We start from the raw sequence: 22,416 nt of genomic DNA on the forward strand, positions 1-22,416 counted from the left end.
TCTCTTTGTTACTCAGACATGATTGACCATCTGAAATGCGCTATTGTGGTTGTACAGAGAAACTCTGAGGGCTTAAAGTGTCGACCGCAACCAGGTGTTTTTTGATGGAAAGTGTCTTTCTCTAGATGTTCGTGGTGCTTAGCACGGTGATGCCAGGATTTCATTGAGAAGCCCTCAGGAAGGTGCAAGCTAGCTATCAAGGATCCGTTCAACTTTGCACAGTCTGAAACGCAAAGATGGAGTTTACTATTAAGTGCTCATTTCCACTCGTCCGGCTGCTAGAAAGAATATTCTCTCCATCTCAAGCCACCACTTTACACTGTAAATCAAAGTTGTTTTTTTAATTTACATCACTGTCATTAAATCTGCCGGTGGTGCAAATCCTGAACAGCCATGCCAGGACTAAACACATAACTGTGTGATGAAAAGAAGATGCCAAGGTGTGGATGGAAGGGAGTAGTTTACTTTACTAAGAAAGACTCCAGGTGGGTGCAATTGCCCAGGCTGGGACTAGCTGCACAGTGCTTTTCATTGTCACAGATGGTAGGTGTTAGATGATGCAATGTGTACGGTGCCAGACAAATTACTTTTTTAGCTCATTCCTCTGGAAACAGGAGAAGAATCTGAACTGGATTTCTGTGCAAAACCTGGAGCGGGAGCTGCAACCCTAGCTGAGATCCAAGCAGTCAACGGGCTGAGTCTTTCAAATCAAGGCAGAGACTTGCTCTGGGGATCGGGAATTACATAGAAATTGCCTGGAGTTTGGAACAAGTCCACTTAGTTTTAAATTGAGCTGTGGATTGGGGAACACTCTTATTCAATGGACATAATGAACCTAAAAGTTGGAAAAGCCTGCTCCTAAATGAAAGCCTTGATATAACTCCAGCAACCACTACAACCAGAAGTGTTGAAACGCCATGACAAAAGTTGTTCTCATGGCACTTTCAGCCCAAGTTGAAATTAAAAGCTGGTTTGTTTTTTGGTTTTTTTTTTTTTTTTTTTTTCTTTTGGTTCCCCCCCCAGGCAGTACTTCCAGTCCAACATTGCCGCGGGCTAAGTGGCAAGCTGAAAGTCAGCGAGGCTAAAGCTCCCCATTCCCCGACAGCCAAAGGCTACCCGGGCAAAAGCTGCGGATGTTTGTGCCTGGAAAGGCAGCTGAAGCCCCGGCGAGCCCCCGCACCGGGCCGCGGGGTACCGTGAGGTGCCCCCCGCCCTCGGCTCCCCACCCTCAGCGGCCTGGGGGGCCGTGAGGAGAAGGAGGGGAAGTTGCCTGGGCTTAAAAGCCCGTTACCGGCCGGCGGGCCAGCCTCGCCGCAGCGGGGGCCACGCCGCCCCGCCGGGCTCTCCCTCGGCGGCGGGCGCACGGGGAGCTGCCGCCGAGCCCCGTCGGCCGGCGGAGCGGAGCGGAGCGGCCCGTCCCGCCCCTCCTCTCCCCTCCCTCCCCCCCACCTCCCCCGGCCCCGGCGGCGGGGGCGAGGCTGCCCCGCGGGTGACCCGCCCGGCGGGCGCGCCCCCACCGCATCACATGAGGGGGCAGCGCGGCCGCTCGCTCTGCCCCGGCGCCCGCCCGCCGCCTGCCTCCTGCCTCCCTCCTCTCGCTGCAGCCCGGGCTCTGCTGAGTCAAAGCGCGGATCAGGTTCCCTGCCTCCAGTATAAAAATCTCGGCGAGAAATCTCCGGCGGGAGAGAGAGACGGGGCGCGGGGCGTGAGGCGGCGGCCGGCGAGCCCGTCCGTGGGGAAGCGAAGGGACGCGCTGCGGCGGCAGCAGCAGCAGCCGCTGCTCACCGGGGAGGCCCGCGGCTCGCCCCTCTCAGCTGCGGGAGAAGAGCCTTTCGCCGCCCGAAGTAAGTCCGAGGGGGCGGCGGGTCTCCTGGGGTCCGCCCGAGGGACGGTGCCCGCCGCGCTCGCTCCCCCGGGGAGTGGGAAGCGCTTCCCCCCGCCCTGCCCCGGCTCCAGGGGACTCGCCCCAGCGGGGCTCCGCCGCCCCGGCCCCACCTCGCCTCCTCTCGCCGCCCGGCGGATGCCGGGGAGAGGGGCCGTGGGGTTGGGTGGGAGCCCGGACCCAGCGGGGTGGTGGGGGGCACCTGCGGCCCCGGAGGCACCTGCCCGAGGGGCAGGCGGGGGACGAGGTCTGGGGGTGCCCGGGAGCAGGCACGGGGTGGCGGGGGCGCCGCGGTCCCCGCCGCGCTTTGCCGTGGCGGGGAGCGCTGCCGCGTCTGGCCGCCTGACGGCCGCCCCGCTCGGGGTGCCGGCGGTGGGTCGGTAAGGGGGAGCGTTAAAAAGCCAAGGCAGGGTGAGAAGCAGCGAGGTGGCGGTGGGGGCCGTGACCCGGCGGGGAGGGGAGGCGGGAGTCCTCGGGCTGGTCCGTTTCGAGAGGACAAAAGGGCAGCGGAGTGACCCCGGAGCGGCAAACCCCCTGCCGGTCCCAGTTGCCCTGTGCCGGGAATGTCCCGGCTGAGACTCGGGATAATGAGGTTAAATTGTACCCTCACACCGAGCACTTTCACTGGTATTTTTCGTGGGACTTTGCCTTCTTATCCCGAGTTTACTTCTGGTGGAACAACTGAGTCTAGCAAGTGCTGATAGATCTATCTAAAACTGCCGTCGTTAGTTTGTGTCTTCCATTGCCTCTGGAGGGATTGGTTGGGAGAAAATCTGAGTTAACAACGGTGAAAACACAGTTTCCTCCTGTTGAGCATACAGATTATTCAGCAAATATGTTACGGTCACAATGCCTCCAACACGGATGCTTCTAACTCCTTACCCCCCCTTCATCCTCTCCTTTTTAAAAGTAGAGCTTTTTATAGGGAAAAAGTAGTCTTAATTCTTCGGGAGCTCATCTGCTCCTCTTAGGTGTTCCAGCTGGATGTCGCACACCTCTCTCTTCCACGCTGCAAGTGGCTTGCCTTGGCGGTGGGTGTCTGCTGTGCATTAGCGTAGTGGTATGTGCTGAAGCTGGATTTTAGGATGTAAGCCCTAGAGACTAGCTGGTTCTTGGGAGCATTGTGGAAATGTTTGTGATGTGCATTAAATCTTTCTCTGTGAGATAACCCTGCAGCTATGGATAGTGGTAGGTGTTATAACTAGCTCCTGTTGGCTCTAAATGACTTGCCTTACAGTGGAAGAATGCTTTACCTGTGGCTCATCAACTCTTGAACTCTCTGCCCTTTCCTTGTTTTCCCTTTGGGCCTCCTTGATTTTTTTTTTGAGCTTTTAGCAAAGTCCAACTTTTTGGACAAGAAATAGACTGAGTGTGTAATTGCTTGTATTAGGGACAAGAAGGGAAGGGATAGAGAGAAAGAGAGAAGGGAGGGATATGGGAAAACTTGTTATAAAGAAATACTTGCTTTCTACATTTTCTGGACAGTGTGCTTGAGCTGATTTACAAAGCAAATTTTATGGGTTTTTTTCTATGTATTTCTGTTTCCTCCCTGCAAAGAAATAAGAATTTTAAAAAAAGGAAAAAAAAAAAAAGCCTGAACTTTTGATCAAGAGAAATGGTCCGAAGGGAAAAAGGAACCTGCATATTTGTGACAAAATTTGTTAATTTGCTGTGGTAATGAAAATTTGGAAGTGAGTGGAGAGGGTACTTCACTGGAGAGGATGAACAAAAAAAAAAAAGCAGCAACGAAACAACCTGCTGCATAATTTAGTGAGTCTTCCTAAAGAGAAGGAAAGCAGGGGTTTAATATACTCCTGTCTCCAGGCTAAGCTAAACTCTTTAGTGACTTACTACTTATGAAGCTTCGCATGAAATTGAAGGACAGAAACTTACTGATTTTAGCGTGCTCCAGAGCAAGCTCTTGGGTGGAAAAAAGAGAAGCCAGCAACAAATCTTTCTTTTACAAATGTTAAGTCTTTGTTTATAGTGTAGAAGTGGCCTAAGAAAAACAGACTTTTTGCAATTATCCAGATGTCTATCACCAGTTATTTGAGATGCAGTCTGTGGCTGATACATCCTTGCCAGCAGAAGGTTGGTCTTACTATAGTATTACAAAACATCGTGCTGCTATCCCCGTACCATGTGCCTGTATTCCCCTATGCCCATACTGACACTGAGGACACTTTGGAGGCTTATCTTATTCCTGACACAGCTGTACTGATGGATGTTTTGTGTGGATTCATCTTTCTGTCGCTAATGTGAGTATTATTACTTAGCTGACTTCCAGCAGTCACGGCCCCGGCAAGGTACTTCCCTGACACGTCCTATGTTTCTTCTTGATCATTCTGGGAATAGTTGCTCCTGAGTCCTCAGATAACAAATAAAAATAATCCTTTACAGGAGCTCTGAAAATGCACTCATTTAACTCATACTCTATTTTATTTCCGTGTGTTTTTGCAGGAGGGAAGATAGGATTTATCAAGTGTTATAGTGTAGCAAGTGTTTTGGTGTAACACTAGGGCATTAGGGATGGAGCTGGCATTCCTCGCAAAACCTCCTGCTCTGTTCAGGCCCCCTCATTACCTACACTCCCAACCGTGGTGTTTTCTGTGGGAACTGGTCTTTAACAATGTACGCTTTGCTTCGATATTTACAACCTCTTGCTGATCAGTGTATCAAAAGCATTTTCATTTAGAGGATTCATTTCAGGACTTTAATTGAGGAAATCTCTTTGTTTCAAGGCTCTATAATAAACCATTCAAAATGCTGTCTTTGAACGAACTAGGTCACTGTAACGCGCGCACACACAGAGTCATTCTCATCTGCTTAGGGTAGCCTGCATTTGGTCGACCCATATCCCTGGTGAGCTTGTCCCTGATTTATCCTTCTTGGACTGGCTTGTTCACAGGGAGCTTATGCTGAAAATTCACTGCTGGAGATCATTCTCCATTCTTGGCATCTCTGGCAGCCTTAAGCTTAAATTGCAGCCTCATTTTCTATCCAATCAATACCACTCTTATGTCGCTGAGTTTCCATGGTGCCCCCAATCTTCTGTCTACATATTGATGTCTGACAGCAGGAATAGCATTCTGTGTCGCTATATATACTTACTAAACCTGTCAAAACTATTTAAGGTCTGTCGCACTAATTTATATCCATATCCTGATATTATTTGTATCTGTTGAGCTTTGACTGATGGAACTTGCTGCACTAAGGCATCAGCCCCAACAATGCACTCCAGGGATGGCTCAAGGGATGGATGTTTTGAGAAAGGGAAAAAGACTCTCTTCTAGAGTAGCTGGGGTAGTCTAGAATCCTTTGAGCACAATAGAGTCATTTTGAAAACATCCAAGTCTCAATGGCTCCAAGTTAATGCTTTGGAAATTATTCTCCATTGTGCTGCTCTGAATGCATAGAGGGTCCTCTCCGATGGAGCCGCGGAGAGGAAAATAGAAAAGTGTCAAGTGTTCAATGTGCATTTGCGGAGAGTTGGAGGAAATTTGAGTCAGTTGTCTCGCATCAATTTCTTCAGCAGAAGCACTGTGGAAAAATGAAATTAAAGGAGTGAGCAATGTCTTCTGTAATGTGAATGTTTGTGTTTTACTACAATAACCCACAGAGCACTGTAGTTGGGTAAGAAACGGTATAGCGGTGTCTGTGTGGATTGACACAGCAGCAACTAAACAAGATGAGAAAAGGCGTATCTTCTGTGTGTCATTAACTTCCAAGGGACTGATACCCGTTACTTGTGCCAACAGTAATAGACACTAAATAAAGATGAGTAGGGTTTTTTTTTTTTAATTTAAATATGCTTTGCAAACCGTTGATCTTGTATCAAACAGAGGTGGTCATCAGCTGGAGAAACTCTTTAATCCCACTGCCTTTAACATGAGCTTGATCCAGCCCATGAAATAAGAGTTGGCAGTCAGTATGGAATTTGCTGCTTAAAATTTTGTTTGCTCTGAGTTGCCAGAAGAACTGATTTTGTGATGCCAAGTTCGTTAATACTTTTCAGACCCTTTTCAGTCTCCTACAGTCTTTTCACTAGTGAAAAGTAAGGACCTTTAAGACTTAAAAGGCCGTGTTGCACGGAGTGTTTGATGTAGTAGTATTAAAGTTGTTCAGTTTGTTAAGTTTTCAGCAATGGCTTACCTTATCATGGTCAGTGGGACTTTATCAAACTGGACACTCTCTTGGCCAATATGTGTCACCTTATTTTATTCCAAGAAATAGAATCACTGAACCATTTAAAATATCTGGCTCTACCTCCTGCAGTGGCACCATGATGATTTTTTTTTTTTTTTAAACTTTTCTCATTTCCTCCCTTACATATGTGGGAGTGACTTTTTAAAAACTGTAGTCATCTTGCAGACTGCTTTTTAATGTCTTTCAGACCGAAGGTTGAGAGAACACAGCTGTAGGCAGTTTCATGGGAGATGAGAAGGGGGAATGTGAATATAATAAAGAGCTAGATGTATTACTGATGCAGCCAGGTGATTCCCACCCCCTCTGTCCCTCCACTCCAAAAAGCCTCTGCCCTTTCTTGCCTTCCCAGAACAGCAGACTCTGGTTTCAAAGTGGATAACCTCTGAAGGTGAGGAGTAGAGCTGACTACATCTGAGGCAAAACGCAGTTTTGTTACATTAAGAAAAATGTATTAATATGTTAATGTGGGCCCTAGGAGCACGTTGCTTGGCAAGTGCCATTGATTGCATGGCAGCTGCTAAAGACTTTTGGAGAAGAGGAGCATTACAGGAGTTGGGGATTTTCTGATAAAAATAGTCTCTGAAAATAAATAGTGCTTGGGGCTCCAGGCCACTGCCATTTAGTAAACTGCAAAGTTCAATTTTTAAACTGGACCTTTTTCCTCTGAGGCCTGCCAGCACTATTTCAGAGCTCATTAAATGTTTCACGAGAGTGTTATAAAAATCTTCCTTCCTCATTAGTTTCTACAGAGTTCCAGTGTAGCTTGGACCTTGTAAGCATCCCCTATTTAGCTGTAGATGATACCATTGTCAAGTGCCTATGGGGAGGGAAGAGAAAGAGGAGAAATTCTGTAATACCTCAGTCCAAACGGTTGTTTTGACACTGGTCTACAGCTAGCTAACAGTGTAAATGAAGCAGAATTTTTGCCATCTTCAAACAATATTTTTGGAGCAACTCACTATCTGTACAAGTTCTCCTCCCAGGAATAAAACCAGGCAGAACAACTGGGAGGGAAGAGGAGGCTGGATGAGCTCTCCTTTCCTTCAGCAAGCCTCTGTCTATGCACCGGGGCTGATGCTCTGTGTCTTAATGGGGCTGGTCCAGCTGGCAGTGGAGGCAGGCACAGCGCTAGTGATGCCGGCAGTGAGGTGGAGGTAGCCTATTTCTCCGGCTCGAGTGCGAAGTTGGTCTTGATCTTCTGAGCTCATTGAGGAAGATAGACCACTCTGCTGTTGTCTTCACCATCTGACATTGCTACCTGCATCTGCCTGTGGCCTTAGGCTAGGCCGTCCCTAAGGATTAGAAAGGTAAAAACCAGATAATTGTGCTCTATGGGTATATAAGAAAGGAGGAATTATCTCTGTATTGACACAAGCAGTAAATATATAGATATCTGTGGAAGTCAGAGTGTCCCTGTCTGATTGCAAGCAATGGAAATGACTGAACTGGCTTCTCAAATTCAGTTCCATTGGATATCAGGCACAAAACCTGTTTTGTTCTTGGGTTTTGTTTCTGAGCCATGTGAACAATGGCATTAGTTTCATAACCAACTAAAGATGATCTGACTATTGCATTTAAGGCTTCCTTGTTTCGACTGGATCACTAGTACAACAGATTTATTTATGTATTTATTTTTTTAGCTATCCTTCTCACACATCATGTATCTCAAAGAGCAAAAGAGCCTTAGTAGTGCAGTGCAAATGTATGCGCCCATCTGTAGCCAGCAACAGAAGGCTCACAGTCTGGAGTATTTTTGCCTCCGTGACAGGAGCATCCAAAATGTGCTTAATACTGTGTGTAGGTAGTTCTCATATCAAAAACTTTGTATTTAAAAATAACTATTTTACAGGTTTTGTCCTTTTTTTACAGGTTTACAGCATGCAAGCAACAGTGGGAAAAGTGACATGGGCTCAAAATGCCCATTTTAACATTTCTGTGATGCTCTTCTAGGCACTTCGTTAGACAGTAATGGATGGATCTCTTAAGAAGGGTGTACTGTCTTTGAAAGTGATATAGGAAGGGACTTAGAAATAGCCTTGGTAGAAAGATGGCACCTATAATATGGTGCTGTCTCTGCAGTGTTATGGCACTACAAGGTCACAGCTTGCTTTTGGACAACTGAACTTCCTCCATTTCCAAACTGAGATCTCTTGCAGCTCACTAAGAATCATATTCGTCCTGTCAAGCAGAGATTAATACTAAACCAGGCACACATCCTCCAACCATTATTCAGGCAAAGTTGAAGCTTCAGCAAGAGCTTCCTTAGAATAAGGACTATAGAATTCAGCCTAAGATATAGAAAGTGTGCCCACCCCTTGGTTTTGGTGACAAATTCTTCAAAATAAGGCACAAATGAGTTATAATGCAGGTAAATGGTTGTGACTCTTCCTGCACTTCTTGCAGCAGAATCTCATTACTTTCATTGAAAGTGCCTTTGGAGTGAAGCACCTTTTAGTAAGTTAAAGATAAATCGAGAGATTGTTCTGATACTCTGATGCCTTAATTCTGGTAGGAAAACACTTTGTTCCTTTAGTTTGAACCTTAAAAATTACGTGTTCAAAAGTAGTCTCCCCACCATATTAAACAGAAATAGTTTGCATTTCTTGTTCTACCTAGGGTGGTTTCTCCTGGAAACCCAGTCTTCTATGGTAGTGGCTTAGCTTTCCTTCTGGTGCTGACAAAAGGCCCCTGAGATGCTCTGATTGCTTCCCGATAGCTTGTGCCACCTGGCTGCCTTGTTGTTTGCTTGGATTGCTGCCTTCCCAGAGGTCACAAAGATGTTTTTGTTTGCGCAAGAGTCACTTGCTTTTATTAGAAGCTTGCCTGGGTGCAGCTGATATGCAGTAGGGACTGAGGGATGGAAAAAATCTACTAGCTTTCCCTCTAAGGCCAACAGGTAGGATTTTCAGTAATCTTACACAAAAACACCGCAAGCTTTGATTAAGGAACTTCGTGTCATTTCACTTATTAAATCCTCACTTCCCTAAGCTGTCCCTTCAGCCCATGCTTCTTGTCTGATTTGCGCGTTGTCAGATGCTTTTGCTAATCTCTGTAGTTGCTGTTTGCTGAAGTGATTATTTGGCAGAAGCGTGTGAGCGGGCATCTGTATGATTGCCGTTGGCATGAGAGTATGATATGGCATTAGCATTCTTGCTCCGTGCCGCAGGCCTCCTCCTCTTCTAGGCTTACTTATGCAGCAGGGGGACAAAAAAAAAAAAACCCCAACCCAGAAAGCCATGGGGGAGCCAGTTATGGTATGGTGATGCTCTGGCCAGTTTGACCAAAGACCTAGAGTTCAGAGGAACTTAAAGGCTGCTCTCATCTTCCTTCTCTTACTAATCATAAATACATCATGCACCAGGAGAGGATTTATAAAGAGCTGCAGGAATTATGGGCTGCCTAAATAGGGGTATCTACATTGAATCTAGTTTTCAGGACTTTCCCTGTGCTTGCAAAATAGCTTGGGAACTGTGTTTATGGGGTGATAAAGAAGAAAAGGCAAGCTCCACTCCCTTCGTTTTTATTAGCTCAAGAACCTGTCTTTAAATGGGACATTGAGTTTAGTTTGTTTTGGACTCATTGAGTGGCCATGGGGATTATAGGTGTATGTGTTTTAAGAGGCGTCAGTCCCTTCCCTCAATCGCTTGTAATTTGAGCTATAGTCTTTGCACGTCTTGCGCATTGGAACAGCTTTATGGGCTATGAGTTACCTCACTGAGAACAGTGGGATTTACTTAGGCAATGTAAATGTAAAAGTGCATGTGAAACCTTTGCTTGATCAGTGCCTTGATTTATAAGTTTAACACAGTTAGCAGAAATAAAACTATCTGATGATGCAGTATGTGTTCAGGTGCATGCCCTTTATGAGTGGGTAGGGATGAAATCTCTTGTGATAAATTTCATAGCTATATATTTACCGTGGGGCCTTTGGCAGCTTCACTTGATATTTTTCTGGACATCTGGTTAAGCACGAGCTGCTCTTGTATTTTTTTTGGTAAAAGTCAAACTATTGGCGAGCTAGTTTTCTCCTCCACTTTCTGATGTAAACTTCTTCTGTCGGCCCATGTTAATAACTGTACCTTTCCAAGGCACAGTGTGGGCCGGGCATAACCCCTTGCCAAAAACTGTCCCTGTATGACTGTCTGGTGCTGTGAAGGTTCTGACTTTATCCTGATGAGAGCTGGAGGCTGCCGTCTTCCTGCTGGGATCAGCCTTTGGTTTTACCTCTGAAGGGAGAAAACTGCTGGGCTTAACATCTGAAATGGTTTTGTAAAGCTGTCTGGAATCAGAAACGTAGGAAAGTGGGGGAACATCTTCTCTCCCTGTCCCTAACTACCTGCAAAATTGGTCATGTTTTCATGATGCAAAAATCTGAAGTTCAAAAAGGGGTGGGAATGGGAGGAAAAGCAGGTGAACTCCCTGCTCTTACTTATAATTTTGATCTAGAAAAGTTATTTTGAGGCTGCTTTCAAAAACATTTATAGATCCTTTTAGTATTTTGCAGCTGAGATAATATTTACAAACACCTCATCTTCTTCAGTAGCATAATGTGCTACGTGGTCCTGGCCTTTCTTTGGCTGCTTCTCTGTGCCCAAATACAGCATCTCTGTGCTAATTTTCACAAAGGGTGAGAGCTCTTGAGCACGGCTGGAGATTGAATGCTGCCGTACAAGGAAAGGACTAAAAAACAAAGGTGGTATATTACAGCATGTACTTTGTTCATTTAATTGCTGTGTACTATAGTTTAGTTTGAATTATTTATGACTATATCTACAAGGAAGTAGTCCTTTACATAAGAACCCTTCTTTCTTCTGCTGACCACAATTGTAGGTTGAGTGGATATGGAGACTGTGTGTTTTTATAGAGGGGGGAAAAAAAAAGGAGATGTGTAGACACTTTGCCCCAACATTGTGATTTACACGTACACGTCACAAGTGAGTCTCTGTTTGGAGAAACTTTCCGAACTGTAGGGATGTGTAGCAAAAATGCGTTCTCTAGCTTCAGGCTTTCCAATTGCGCAACACGTACTGTAAATGACAAGTTCACATCTTTCTGTGTTGACACTTTCAGCATGTGCAATAAGGCTCTAATTCTAGTTGGGATTTTACCAACTGAGATTTCTCAAGTAATTGTAGGTGGGAATTTCTTGTCTTATTTAAATAGGAAATTCTGAAACAAATAAAAAACCCAAAGCAGGAGAAGTCTGTGAAGTGTAAATTATCTGTCTAAGTCAAGAAAAATTGAGGTTGAAATATTTGACATAAGGCTTATCGAAATGGAAATTTTTGAGTTACTGAATCCAAGATTTCTGTTCCAGGTCAGTGAAATTCTAGTGTGTAACTGAACACTTGCAGTACTTAATGGGTATTGAGGGAACGGAAACAACTTGAGCCTACATATGAGATAGATAAAAATGGCTACAGTAAACCCTTCATGATGCCCTATGTTGTCCAGCTGATGCTGTTCATTATGGCATTTTTATGATCATGATGTCTTACAAAAAGAGTGGTATAGTATACAGCCATGGGGAGTGAGGAGCATTTTCTCAAATGTATCCTTTCCTGATCAGTTTACATTTTTTTTCAAAGTATACCTTTGAAAATTAGAATATATATGTGCAATCTTAATTGTGCATATAATTGTAATAATTGTAAACAATTGTAACAATTGTAAATTATTACAAAATTATTTGTATTACAGAATTACTTCTTTACAAAATAATTGTAAACAATTGTAATAATTTATAATTGTTATTTACAATTATTACTACTATAATTATAGAATTGAATAAAAAGTTTTGATTCCTTTTTTTCCCAAAGACTCGTGCATGTTCTTTTTCAGTTGCTCCACAGGACATGGTGTTTGGGATTTTGATTTTTTCTTTTTTTTTTTTTTTTTTTTTCCTCCCTATATAATCATAGCTTCTGTTGCAAAAGACATTTTAGCCTTTGTTCAGTGTCAAGTAGACACTTAGCCTAGAATAAGTATAGTTTTCACTGCCTGATGGAGTGTGTGATTTGTGTGAAATGAAAGGGATTTTTTTAAAAAATCTCATTTATATGTCTTCTATTCCTCCAGGTTTAAAAAAGTGTTCCAGGCCTAAAAACTTTTTGTAGTAGCAGAACTTCCAAGCTGCGGCAGCTGATCCCAGGTGAGCTGCCCACATTGCGCAGCCTCGCCTGCTTCTCTAGTTTCCTTGCTCAGATTCCTGTCCAGTCTCAGTTTTGCTGCCTTGCAAAGCTCAACCGTTGAAGGCTGCCACTGCTTCTACAGCAGAAGCTGTATCATGCTGTGAAATAGGTCTGGATTTTTCTAAGACATGGATCACACCCTGTGAGTAGCAGTCCAGTTGTACAAGATGTGAAAGTGGATGGAGGAGCATGGGTCAAGTTCTGTAAAACCAGGGTTATGTGGACTGCGTAAAACTCTTTGCAGGTAGCCTTCATCTTCCTTAGCTTTAAATGTGCAGAGATCTGAAATGGATTTTTCCCCGAACAGATAAACCACACCCAAGGTGTTTTGGTTTTGAAGATGTATTTCCATAACTCTGAACAACTGAGGTTTCCTTAATCTGAATTAAATTCTTAAATTCTTAAATTCTTAAATTCTGAATTCCTGTGTCTCTAATGTCCTTATTTTCATAACCCAAACTTCTCTTTGCTTTAACCTCTCTTCTATTTAAATAGTGTAGTACGTCACCCTTCATAAATATTACACATTCTCTCATGTGTCTCATTTTCAGTGGTCTTTTACAGCCCCACGCCTAGTTCTAAATCAGCAAAATGTTTCAGCTTGTTTATTTTTAAGTGTGCTCACAATTCGTGCCCTTATTTTAGTGAGCATATTTAGCTGTAATTTAACCTGGCATTCTATACTTGCATTGTAATTTCCACAGTCAAACTTCTTTCATATTACAGTTTAAAACTTTAGAAGCTCTGTAATAAATGTTTGTCTAGTCTGAAAAGACTCTTCTACTAAGCACAGGGATATGACATCGTTTGTCTCCAGGACTTTTTTGGGGTCAAGAAGTTAATTCAGCAATCAGTGCTATATAGTGCTATGTAAGCACATATATATATATTTGTTCCATTAGCCTTTAATGTGTCTGTGGTGAATTTTATCTGATATTTATGTTGTCTGGTTGCCTGGGTAGCTGCGAGGACGACGACCTCCATATTGTTGACTAATACCATTTTAAACGAGCAGCACATTTTGTTACCTTGTTTTTCAATCTTTCTTTCAGATGCTTCATAAATGACAACACTGATCCTAGGCTGATCCTTTGCATGCTACAACCCCCCTTCTGTAGGAAGAACTGGTTATTGTTCTTACCCTGGGATTCTCAGTCGCTTCACTAGTATTTAAAGAGTGACCTCTTTAAGAGTTTAATATGTAAGAGTGGCCTTACCTCTTATCCCAAGATTACCAAGCTCTCCTAATAGCTTGTTTCAAAGTCTTTGAAAATGCAAACAATTTACATCTAGTGGAAAATAGCCGGGATAAGTTTTTAAAGGCTTCTTGTAGATCAGTGAGGCATGATTTATCATTGTGAAAAATGTGCTCTTTTAGACTTTTCTAGTTTGTGGGGCTTCTATTTCAGGCTGGCTGGTTTACACTTGCCTTTAAATGATTTTTCTCAGCTCTGGAAATGCAGTTTAGTGCAATCGAATTTCTCAAGTTGTTTCTATTTTTTTATTTACTTTATTTTATTTCCCCTAACTCTGTCTGCCAGTTCTGCCTCAAGTTCTTTACTTGTATCACCCTAGGGCATGCATCTCTCTTCCCTACTTTGAAGTGAAAACTGAAGCAGAGGACCCATTTAACTTCTGTGCAATCTCTTTTTCTGCCCTCATTGACTTCCTTGCGTCAGGGTAGTCTGCAGTATAGTCTACAGGACCCACTGGCTCTTCTGGAGTTCCAGTTTCCCGTGTGCTTAAGGAATGCCTTATTACTTGTCACTATGTATTTGCCTCCTTGTTCCTCAACCTTGCTCTTGGATCTCTTAATCTCCATTTTGCATCTCACCTGCCAAAGTTGTTCTCTCCTATTAGTTTCACTTGGGCTGGATTTCCATTTTCTTTCTCTTAAGGATATTCTGTGAGTGAATAAACTTTTAAACTACATTTGAGAAGTAATTTTTTTTTTTTCTTTTTCTGCGTGGCCAGGAGTATCATCAGTGATTGCGCTTTAGCATCCTTTCAGAATATCTGTGCTCATTCCTTGCATGCTTTATTAAAGGAAGGCTCACAGGGAACAGAAGGAAGTGACTCCCGAATAATCTGCTGCTTGAAGCCTACTTCTCTTAGGACTCGTGATGACCTCCCAGTCATAGCATCTACCATAATCATGTAATAACTTTGGGGTGAAGATTTCAAAGGATTGTGAGATAATTCTATATTTACATCCCATGGAAATGTATCCCAAACTGTGGCAATTTTCCCTTTGGAAATTAGTCTAGAAACATAGCCCTGTCTAATTCCTGAATCAAATTCTTTTCCATTGTCTGGGACTAACTCATTGTAGCCTTTCCTTCTGCAAGCGTCAAACCAGCTGTCACCATATGAATTGGTTATGCTGACAAGAAAACATTGATAAAAGTTATTGCATTTTCACATTTCTAGAAAATGGTAATGTAGTCATCATTTGATCACCAAATATTTTACATGGATCATCTCTGTTCTGAATTGGAGGCTTGTCTTCTACCATCCTTGAGACCGTAGCTCAGAATTTTTAGTTGGAAACACTCCCCTAAAGTACCTCCCTGTGAGGAAATGCTCATTGAAGAGAGCATGAAAAGTCAGATCTGTACTTCTGACTTCTTCCTTGTTCTTACTTGGTGTGTGTGCAAGTATAGCTCAAGATTGTATGTTTTCTCCTTTTAGAAGAATCCCTCTAAGCATTTTAGCTAAAGGCCTGACCTGAAGTTCACTGAAGCAGCTAAATACATATATAAATATATAGATTCATTGTGATTTAGATTGGCTGTATAATTTGACATTAACACTTTTTGCGTACTGCCTTTTTTTTTGATTAACACTTGAGCAAACTGTGCTCCAGGAAGCTGTTTGTGATACCAGAAGTGCAAGCTGATTGCACTCATGAACGTCTAATTTGCCCTGATGCATTCCAGCTGTGGTAAATGGACAACTATTTGAAAACAAGTATGTTGTCAGATTTAGAATATCCTGTGAAAACTACCCATTTTCCCTTAAGTCTGGCTGTGTTCAATTAATCTGATGCTGACTTAGTCTCCCTGCATCTCACAGGGAATGTTTTTAACATTAACTTCTCACAGTAACACTTATACATCTAAAATGTCTTTCATTTAACTCTGGGAATTATTCATATTCTGAGCAAAATTGATGCCCCCCCCCCCCCCCTTTCTATTATGGAAAACAGAGACTTTAGCAAGTTGAGGTTACAGGTACTTTAAGGCTATTACCTTTTAAGTAATGAATCCCAAAGCAAATCTTTGGTTTTTTTTGAATGGGAGAAATGTTTTGTTGCATCCTTTGTTTTGGAGCTATCCCGCATGCTCGGTGGTGGTGGGAAGGACAGGGTTTGAGCACCCATTTATGTGCTTGCTCCTCAGCAGAAGGTGAGGAGCAACCCCTTTCCCAGGTTGCATCTCTGTGCAGAGGTGGAGTGAGAGAGACAGGGAAAAGTAGTGTGTTATCGCCAACTGATGTCACAACAAACAATCTCAAAGCCTCCGTGCATCTTTTTTTCTATTTTGATGCGAGCTGGCATGTCTTTAGCAGAAGCAAATCAACTTACGCAAACATCTGCCAAGAGCAGGAAGGGAAGGCTAATGGATCAGGAAGACAGAAATGGGCTTCTGTATTTAACAGGATTTTTTTTTTTTTGTGCTAGTGGAACAAGATTTATAGTAATGATTACTAATCACAAAGGTCACTCAAGCCCGTTCTTAAATTCTTATCTTTAGAGAAAAGCATCTGTAAAGGAATGTATAGAGAGGAAAGAGGCAGTTATGAACCTCAACTAGGCGGTGCATACAATCATTCTGCCTTCATTTTTAGCAAGCTAGTGCCTGCGAGTTAGGTGCATTGCCACTTGTAAGCCCTGTCTCTCAGCATTTCCATATAAGCCTGTTAACTGGATTGGGCTGGACTTAAGAAAGAGCTCATTCCTATTCTTGATGAGCTCAAGTGGCTTTTATGTAGGGTGCTGTGAATGGGCACAAGGGCTTGTCATCATGTGAGTCGCTAAATGCGTTACAGCTTTTGCTGTGACACACGCAGCATCAGCAGTAACAGAAGCCAACCGAGGTTGCAGTTAACCTCCCGCTTCTAACGATGGTGCTTTTAGATCACTTGCCTACAATGCCTCTGAGCATGGCAAATGAAGGGGTGACAACGAGTAGCTTTTGTTTAAAGTAAATTATTGTTTAGGTGGAACAAGAAGAAAAATGTGTCTGTTCTTAATGGTACTCCACCGGGCATAGGCTTTGGAAATGAAATAACTTGACCTTTCTTAATAGCATACCTGTGTTTCACATCTAGCTGCTGTTGCTGCTGGACTGAACCGCACAGTTAGTACACTGATCAGAGCTCAATGGAAACATTTTTGTCATACGACAGGTAGAAACAAAGACCGCAGGCCCCCTGGGACTGGAGTAAGCCTTCAGCTTTGGACAGTGGGTCTACAGGATTTGACAGCTCTGTTAACACAGCAGTGTCATGTTAGCCCACCTATAATGCTAGTGTACCCTTCTGCTGTCGTGTTCCCCGCTTCCCCCCCACCCCGGCTCACGCAGGATTCATGGCATTGTCTTGTGGTGTGCTTTTCCGTACATATGGTTTGCAGGCTGCAGGCAGCTCTGCGAGGTCCCAGCATAGTCTGCCGTCGATCCCGTTCTCCTCCTTTCCTTTTGCGTGGTGGAGCAGAAAGCATGCATGTAGAACTTGAAAATCACAGCAATAGAGGTCACAAGCGGTGTAGCAGAAAGCACGCATGTAGAACTTGCAGATCACAGCAACAGAGGTCACAAGCACAGTCAAAGTCGAAATGATCCTAACAAATTGGACAGGTTCTCTGCAATTGAGAGAGTTTTTCACAGAGGAATGAAACATGCTGTCCTTTGGGGTTAATAAAATGCACACACATAAAATTTGGAAACGTGCTTGTAGGATAGCAGGAGAAGGTCTGACAGCAGTTTCTGTATGCTGCAGAGGATGCTGAGTGTTCATCTGCTAACCCAGTCGCTCCAGGACAGCTGAGCTCTAGTCGTGGTTTGTACGGGTCGCTAATAACTTTGATGCACCGGGACTAACCTAGATACTGAATGCTTTCAGTCATGACGCATTTTGGCCTGAGAATTTTTATCTCCAAGTGAGAATCGAGTGTAGTGGCTAGAATGTGTTTGACCACATCTGATGTTATTTCAGCATCTGCCCCTTTGGAGGTTGGGTTTTTTAGGTGGAAATCTCTCACAGTGTTTGGGTTCAGCATTTGTGATTCCTGTGACATCTGCCGTAACTATCAAGACAGATGAAGGCGGTGTCCAAGAAAGGACTGAAGCGATTACAAGGTGCTCTAAACCTGAGGATGGAGAACTTTACGATGTGCCATGGCAAACCCAGGCAGGACACACTGAGAAGTTCCCCCGCCTAACTTTCATGCTGCCGTGCTCTTACACGCCTTTCCCAGGGCCAGGCCTGGGATGGCAGGTGTAGCGGCTGGGATAAAGGGCTTTCACGTTGCGGGGCCAGTGGATGCTGCAGGTAGCGACTAAGAAATGCTGGCAGTGTGGTGGTAGGGAGTACAGTGACAGAGATGACTGGGGTGGCAACGCATAATTTTTTTTCTCCTTGTGGCTAGAACAGGACTGTGAATACAGAGGAGGTGCTGTAGGATAAGACACATGGCTTTATGGAAGTCCAGGGCAAGAGAAATGAAATGGTGCAGACACAGTGTGAAATGTATTTGCAGAGTTGTGCGTGGGAAGGCTATGTTTCACTTGCCTGCAGCCAGCTTGGTGTAGCTAATAGTATTTAATGCTCTGTTGTTTGTTTGTTTGGGTTTTTTCCCCTCTTTTAAGCAGTGTATTTACCTCATAAGGGGAAAAGAAATCTTATTCATGTATGTAGTACCTTCCTGGGAACGAGGAAGAGCACAGGGCAGTTTGCAGTTGAGACAGATTTATTCCTGGCTGAGTAAGCTGTTCCTGAGATGCTGTGGGCCTGTTCCTAAGCAGGCGTGTGAACGGGCTTCCATGGAAATCCGGCTTTGTGTGTCATACTGTCAATTCAAAAGATTTCAGGAGTTTTTTAAAAGCTGGCCATGATCTGGGCCCATTTCTGGTTGTTCTCCCCCATTCGCTTGGCTATTCTAACTACTACTTTTAATTTACAGTGCCTGAGGCTTGAGGAGAAGCCACATCACAAATCTACCTGGAGTCTCTGGATTCTTTACTGCATACAGAGTTCAGGCTTTCTCTTGCTCTCCATGGGGAAAAAGAAGAAGAAGAAAAAAAATCTATTCCTGACAGCAAATTGGGTTAAAAAGGCAAGAGATGAAATGAATATACCTTATGCTGCCTTGGATGTAAGGACAAGTGGGTGGAGTATCAGACTGCAAGGGAGATCAGAGTCAGAGCTCCTTCAAAGATGATTTTCCAGGCAGGTGAGGAGCTGGCTGGTATGATGGCAGAAAGTTTGCAGGCTGTTTGAGGAGGTCGGTATTATGGTGCTCCTCAGAAGCCTGGGTGTTAAATTGCATCTCTTTCCCATTTTCCTGGTCACATGGCTGCATAAGATAAAAGCTTCATCAAGCTCCTAGACCTTGGACTGGTCTTGCAAAATCAAGCCAGCCGTTGTGAGAGGGGTTAATTCACACCATCGCCACAGAAGACAAAATGGATCTTTGAAACAAATGTGGTGGTGGGGGTAAACCCATCAATCATGTGAATACTGCTTTACAGTAATTCACAACTGCAGCTTTTTTCTGAAGCAAGGGCTGGCTGAGTCCGATCAATCCCTTGGCTCTCAAATAGGTCTCAGCAGGCAGTAGCTTGCTCCTTGTGGGTTTGTATGTACATGAAAGCCCACTTTATATTAACTCTGTGGAATAGTATTTTTTCCCTCTCTCTAAACCCCTTAGCGCTAATTCAGTGTAATTATACTCATTGAATACAGTACTGACAGCCCCACTCCTCCCCCTTTCCTGTCAGGATATTGGCCTAAAAATCACTAGATGAAGAAAATCCAAAACAACGATGGGATTCTTTGTTCTGGCCTTCTACATAGGTTTTTATTATTTTAATGTAACCCGTTGGTCACACTTTCAAGTATTTCCTTTAAAGCTGAAGACTGAAAATACATTTCTCTTTTTTTTCTTTGAAAAATTAATGAAGAATTAGACTTTAGGCTTTAAGAAAAATACTAAATACTGCAAACCCCATTACTAACTGAGCATTGGCATCATTATTAACAGCCTGAGGCTGCTGAGGACCTCTTTCTACCTTTTTGGAAATGGGGAAAGGTGCCAGGAAAAGGCAGGGAGCCTCTTTCCACCTGTTCCTTCCGCGTCTATGTCTGCATCTCAGGGATGGGTGGCATTTTCCCTGTTGTGTTTTCAGGGCTGAAAATAAAGGTGAAGGTGTCTTAGCAAAGCATGTTTTAGTCCTTTCTAGCTCCATATGTATGAGTGAAACTTCTATAGTGGGAAATATCTGGAAAGCAGTGACTAAAAAGGATTTTAGGGGTCATAGGAGGTAGGCGTTGACACGTGAGCTCTGAATGTAGTGCTGTGGAGAAATGTCTAAAACCAATTCTTAGGCATATACATGAGAGGGCCAGACTAGGGCAATAGTGCTGATGAGAGAGATACCAGGATAAGGCATTCTGTGTTGGTGTCAACATTTTCAAAAGGTGCAAAAAAGAAAAAAGAAAGGAAAGGAAAAACTCTCCAACAAACTAATGGCTGGAGAAAGTTTGCTCTGCAGCTTAAAGAGCTTCGTCTGCCTGACAGACTCAAGAAGAACAGACAACCACATTATAAATATCTTTTAGGGAAGATAAATAACAAGTACTGAAGGCCTCTAACTTACTTGGGAAAGCCATGATAAGAAAAATTCAATTACAAACTAATTTACTATTTTACAGTGTCGCTGGTGGGAGGCGGGGTGATAATTTCACAAAAGCTTTCATAGAAGGCAGTGGATCCCTCATCTTACGAAGCCTAAATAGCAAATGTGGAGTTGAGCATTCCAGAAGATTGGTACAAGGAACTAACTTGGGGCTTTTGCATAAGGACATCCATTTTGTCTTGACAGAAGAGTTTTTCTCAGCTGCTCAGAGGTGAAATGTGGGCAGGTCAGTGAACCAGAAGTCTGTGTTTTAAAAGATAGCAAATGTGTCCTGCTTTAACAAGCAATGGAGTTCTCTTTTTAACTGTAATACACAAATACTGTAATTTAGGTGCCAATTTGCTTCCTACAAAGGCTGTTAACATGTTGCAGGTAACACTTCTTGTGTTACCCTTATATCAAATTGTAACTCAACTGCTGTAAACCTAGTAGAATAGAGCCAAACATCACATGAAAAACAGAGTGAACAGGGAAACACGCATTTTAGAAACTAAACAGGCCATGCTGGGAGGGCATTTCCCATCAAAGTATAGAGTTGCTTACTCCCTTTCTAAGTGTGGGGTTTTCTAATTTTTGGTTTGGTTTGGTTTTTTTCCTCTGCTTACCTTGCCTTAGTGGAATGGTAGCTAAGTGTGTGCTTTCCTTTTCAATCAAGAGTGATTTTCTTGATAGCAGACGGGCAGGCCACAGCCCTTGTTCCTGAAACCTTGGTCCTTTAGCACAAAAGGTCTCCATCCAAGCATTGTCTTACTGTCTTTAGGTCTTGCCTGTATAAAGCCTCTTTGGAAAAGTGAACCTGAATGAAGAAAAACATGTATTTGTGAGATAGGTAGATTGTGTCTATCTTTTAATGTAAACAGTTCTCTTCAGAGTGAAATAAAATAGATCAAACTAAGGTGTTGCAAGTTCAAAGAGTATCCACAGCACTGTGTGCTATTTCTTGCCCACTTTTAGTTGGGGAATGTGCAGGGATAAGGAGGTCGTCTGGATTTTGCAAGACTGAGGAAACAGAGGCATTAGAGAGGAGGAGGGTGTCAGCTTTATTGGCTTCCTTTGCTCATGGGATTGAGGGACCTTTATTTATGCTTTTCTAGTCATGTGGATAAGCTAGTTCTGTTTCCAGAATCAAGAGCAATGCTGATTTTTCTCTTCTTGAGAAGAATGAAGGGGCTTAGCAGCTTTGAACTCCATTTTAGTTTGAGCACTGGCTATAGTTACAATAAAATGCTGGCTTTAAGAAGATTCTGAAAGATCAAATCCCAAATAGGATTTTCCCAAATGGGAAAAACTTGTTTGTTCCTCTCTCTGAGCATATGGAACTGTTCCACAAAGTACATTTCCTTAAATTGGGTTTTCATGTGTAATACAACTTGGGTGGGGAGGACAGGGGCAAAAAGCAGAAGTTGAAAGCCTGTGATGTGGGGAGTGGTTATAGCCTACATCAGTTCCCCAGACTTTAGAGCAGCCTCTGTTCTCTCTTTCTCCTGCTTTGTTTTAGGCAAAGGTCATGCTTCCCCAGTGACCATTAGGACCCATTACCTTTTGTTTTATCTGTGATTAATGTTGCCTAATTTAATGATGATGTTGACGTAGTGGAACCATCTGGTATTTCAACTTCAAAAGGCTGAAAGGTTTTCAGCTCTAGGCTGAAAACTTTGGATAGAATTGCCAGCATTGGGCCAACCTGGCTCCTGTGGAGCAGAGGGAGAGTCATTCTGGATTTCTAGAGCTGATGAGATGTTTCTTCTCTAGCTTTATACAGGTAGCTCCTCCTATTGCTACACAGTGTTTTCAATACGTTTTGTTGTTTAGGTGAGGGCATGTTAATTTTGAACTTTCTTCTGTGAGTAGTTGCCTAGATAGCACAAGAGAGACCTTTGTTTAAACAACACAGACAATAGGTGTTACCAGAGCCAGATAACTGCAGGTAAGCAGGCATCTTGATGAGATTAGAAGGGCAGCAGTAGATACAACAGAGGCATATACATTATGAGCTATTCTGATTAGCTCCTAATCCTTAAGCGGACTTTACTGAACTCTGCCTGGTTGAATTGTTCTCACTTGGGACACTATTTTTTGATTTGTATTGCTGACAGAAGATCCATCCATACTACCTTTTGGGTAATGGTGAGCTGCCAAGGCTGAGAGTTCAAACCCTGGAGCACACTGAATTGGGGAACAGCAGCCAGGAGCTGGTGCTCTTGCTGAACAGATGGTG

General features: G+C 43.5%; 1 protein-coding gene across 1 annotated transcript in view; it reads left to right on the top strand.

The window, feature by feature from the left end:
• Positions 1 to 1,561: 1,561 nt before the first annotated feature.
• The window catches only part of PTN (pleiotrophin), an 81,120-nt gene continuing 60,265 nt past the window's right edge, over positions 1,562 to 22,416 (top strand). Inside the window, exon 1 of the mRNA XM_075503587.1 lies at positions 1,562 to 1,844. The gene's annotated coding sequence lies outside the window, so the exon portion shown is untranslated. The remainder of the gene's footprint in view (positions 1,845 to 22,416) is intronic.

The sequence above is a fragment of the Mycteria americana genome, chromosome 1, assembly GCF_035582795.1.
Source record: "Mycteria americana isolate JAX WOST 10 ecotype Jacksonville Zoo and Gardens chromosome 1, USCA_MyAme_1.0, whole genome shotgun sequence".
Taxonomy (NCBI): Eukaryota; Metazoa; Chordata; class Aves; order Ciconiiformes; family Ciconiidae; genus Mycteria; species Mycteria americana.